This window comes from Helianthus annuus, chromosome 3 (assembly GCF_002127325.2).
Source record: "Helianthus annuus cultivar XRQ/B chromosome 3, HanXRQr2.0-SUNRISE, whole genome shotgun sequence".
NCBI classification, from domain to species: Eukaryota; Viridiplantae; Streptophyta; class Magnoliopsida; order Asterales; family Asteraceae; genus Helianthus; species Helianthus annuus.
In genome coordinates, this window is record NC_035435.2 from 89123500 (window position 1) to 89127779 (window position 4280).

A 4280-nucleotide genomic window follows, 5' to 3' on the forward strand; every position below is an offset into this window, starting at 1 on the left:
CACTATATGTGTGGCCATTTCTATTATACAGTCACCAATAAGTTTGTTTTAGCCACATTAATTTTAAAAAACTATGACAAAAAAAGGTTGTTGTAATCAAGAAAATGGTCCATTAAGTGTGGCTAAATGGTATCAATGGTCACATGAATTTATTGTAAGTGTGGCCGTCTGTATTATATAGCCACATGAATTCACTGTAAGTGTGACCGTTTCTGTTATATAGTCACTAAAATGTTTGTTTTAACCACATAATTTTTTAAAAACTGTGGCAAAAAGGTTGTTGTAATTAACAAAATTGTCCATTATGTGTGACTAAAGGTATCGATGGCCACATGAATTTATTTTAAGTGTGGCCGTTTCTATTGTATAGTCACATGAGTTTAACATAAGTGTGTCTGTTTCTATTATATAGTCACTAAAAAGTTTGTTTTAGCCACATGAATTTTAAAAAAATGTGACAGAAAGGTTGTTGTAATTAAGAAAATGGCCCATTAAGTGTGACAAAATGGTATCAACAGTTAAGTGTGGTCATTTCTATTTTGTAGTCACATATATCGTTGTGGCTATGTGACCATTTTCGTGTAATTAGCAATTTTATTTTCAATTTTTCGTAGAATTAAAACAATAGCAAAGATGAAGAAACCTAAAAACAAAATTAATAATATTAACAATAGTAAACCAAAATCCATACATAAATTGTCAATTTGAATACTAAATACATAAACTGGCATCAATCCTAGCAGCACTTGCAACAACACCACTTTTTGTCTCAACGTACATCGCTCCTGGAAGCACTTGCAACGTAACCTTCTCTCATTCCTTGAAAAACTTTTTCTGTTTTCATTTTGGCCATTAGCTGGCCCCTTTTTTAGTGTGGGTTTAAAAGAGTCGTACGGGGTTGGCGTGGGGGAAAACATCTATTGAGGTGCATGAAAGTTGATCCAGTTCAAGCAATGCATGTGGTTGAAGATGATAAATCTTCGGATCCAGGTGACGCTAACCCGAACCCTTCTGCAGGACAACCTAGATCCACTGATGATTGGCAGAAGAAGTTGGATTTAGAGCTGATTTCATCATGCTCTCCGATCAAAGCTTCTTCATCCCCAAATGAAGGTGAAGAAAACTCCACGCCTTTGAAATACATATCTTTGAAAAAGTTGATATCTAAAGCATCATCGCTATCACCTACACCTGCGATTTTCTCAAAAGATGAGGCTGACAGAAGAATCAATGTAGAGGCAGGCGGTCAGAGATTGAAGAAAACCAGGCCTAGATGGAACATTGATAAGAAGAGAGTAAGATCCAGCTTTTCGATCCAGCTATCGCGTAAGGAAATTAAGGAGGATTTCATTGCTATAACAGGAAAGACTCCTCCAAGAAAGCCTAATAAGCCGCCTCGAAGTCTTCAGTTGAAACTAGATGTCCGCAATCGCCGATCGATGCATGTTTTGCAAACTTTGCAGGACAAGTAACACCCTGTTTCAACCAAAAGTACCATATTCAGTATTTATAACAAAGAGAACAAAACAGGAAATTGATGTGTGAGAGAGTTTGTTAGTTCCTCAATTGCTGCCTTTTCTTCATCACGGCAGTCAATCATGATTAAATTGCAAGTAATCCTCCTAGAGCTTGAATATTAATTTTATATCAGGATGAGGATATCTTGATTTTAACATGTCTACAACAACCACCATACCTCTATCCCAGTGGATAGAGAGGTGAAATAGTATAATAACATGGTGAAACAGTATAATAGTAACAAATTAATTAAATTATTTAGAACTAGAAGTTGTGTCTCTCTTATTTGTTTTACATAAAAACCCTTATTATCGAGTAAACATTTCATAAATTCATAATCCTGTTGGTTGTTTTTCCATACGAGTCTGCTACTGACACTAACTTTGACCAGTTTCAACCCATAACTTTTAAAAATTAACAAGTTGACAATGAACAAAAACCACTAGGTGCCAAACAGTTGAGTATTTTAACAAAATTATAAAGATACTTTTTGTTGGATTTTTATTTCTCCTAATCTGAATAACTCAACATCAAAATAACTTGATTTTAACAAGTATGGTTAATATTATCAGAAAATTAACCAAGTATGAAATAAATGTGCATGTTAACACTCAAAATACACATTCATAATCTAAAAAAAAGAAAAAAACATAACGATATGAACATTTTGATTTGACCATACCTATTAAGAATCAACATGTTACGATCCGATCCACACAGACGAAAGAGAGATCCATGTATACAATGTGTGGACTGATGGCTAACACACAATTCAAATAAAAAAAATGATCAGAACATGTTCAACCCAGATAATCCGCAGATCAATGGCTTTTAAAAACAATCAAAGTATAATGAAACAACTTACAAAAACAGCGAATCAGATCTCTCGATCATCTTGCCCTGAGGTTACTGTGTTAGAGCAGGGTTCAACAATTTTAGGAAAAGGTTTACCTGTGGTGGTTTTCCACTGCTATAGCCGTCGTTTGCTTGTGGCGATTTCGCCATCGTCACCATCAGAGCCGGTATTAGGGTTCGAGAGGAGAAGGCACAATTGTAGCCGCCGCATAGGTGAGAAGAGGGTTGCCGCCGGTTAGGTGAGAAGTGGAGGTTGTCGCCGTGAGATTTGCCGCCGTGAGATTTGCCGCCGTGAGTTTTGCTGCGTGCGTTAGGGTTCGAGGGGAGAGGAAGAGTTTGGGGGAAGTTTTGGGGGGAAGGAAGTTCGTGACTGTGTATATATTTACGGTTTGATTTTTTTATTAGAAGTTTTTTAGGGAATTTCACCAAAATTCCTAAAATAATGAGTATTTGATTTTTTTTTATTTGCTGCTTCATCAAAAAATAGTAAACAATTTAAAAAAAAATGTAATTGGTTGAAAGAGGTTAGGATCCACCATTCACCCCTCTCCCTCCGCTCTATCTTCTATTCCCACACATCGGTGTATACTCACCGCAAACATCACTTCCCACTGACCTTTTTGAAGCTGGCAGCCCCTTCCCCGAGACCACTCCCTCCACCCTAAAATATGCCATAGCACCAACAAATGATTATTGTACTAGTGATAGTTTGCAAGAAAAAGAATTCTGGAAGCGGTTACCACACCGTAAGGAGATGAAAACTTTAGGGGAAACCATGGAAATTTGGGGAAAATTAGGGTAGCAAAATGGATTACATAAGCGGGAAGTCAAAACTTGGGATACGAAAATTAAAATTTCAACTACTTTAATAATAAAAGCTCATAAAAATGGGATACAAAAATTAAAATTTCAACTATTTTAATAATACAAGCTCATAAAAAGAAAAGTACGAATGGCAAGTGATTTCACAATATTATAATAATGGCATAATTTTTATATAAAAAGTTATCAAAACAACATGGCCTAGCATGTTAACCATGGATCCATTATGAACAAATGATAGACTTTCATTGGTTCGTTTGGTTCATATTTTGGAAACAAAAGAAACCTATGTTGAGAAACCCTAACTTTGAATCATTGATGATCACAGACAGTGACGGATCTTGCCTGTTGAACGTGTCAGGGTCGAAAGACACAGGCACTAAAAAAAACCCGGGCAAGCCCGAGCCAAAAATAGTATATATAAAAAAATTCAATTGAAATGCGGAAAATTAGCACTACGGCCGAAAAACTTGCCTGGGCCATAGGCCTTCTAAGAATCGCCCCTGATCACAGAGCATAGTAATTGAAGCGCACAAATCCAAAATAACCAAATTAAAAAAACACATTAAGACATGTACGATCCAATATTGGCCATTGTAATCCATTTAGACCCAATGTGGTCTATTAAGACATCAATGATCCACAATTAGTCATCATGCTCCATTAAGGCCCATATGGTCCATTAAGACATGTATTATCGACTATTGACCATTATGATCCATTAAGGCCCAATATAGTCCATTAAGAAATTTTGATCTACTATTGACCTTGTGATCCATTAAGGCCCAATATAGTTCATTAAGACATATACGATTCACTATTAGCCAATGTGACATATCAAAGCCCAATAAGGTTCATTAAGACATATACGATCCACTATTGTCTATTGTGCTCCATTAAGACCCAATATGGTCCATTAAGACATATACGATCCATTATTGGCCATTGTGTTCCACATAGGCTCAATTGGCCCATTAACACATATATGATATACTATGGTGCATTGTGATCCATTAAGACATGTATGATCCACTATCATTTACGCCTAATATGGTCCATTAAGACATGTGCGATCTACTATTGTC

At 36.1% G+C, this 4280-nt stretch overlaps 1 long non-coding RNA gene across 1 annotated transcript; it reads right to left on the bottom strand.

Moving 5' to 3' along the window:
- Window positions 1-638: 638 nt before the first annotated feature.
- LOC118490160 lies at window positions 639-2753 on the bottom strand. The gene is made up of 3 exons (XR_004888414.1): window positions 2384-2753; window positions 2201-2278; window positions 639-1476 (listed from the first exon to the last, which is right to left on the bottom strand). It is a non-coding gene; the product is annotated as an uncharacterized LOC118490160 (long non-coding RNA).
- Between the last annotated feature and the right edge of the window lie 1527 nt (window positions 2754-4280).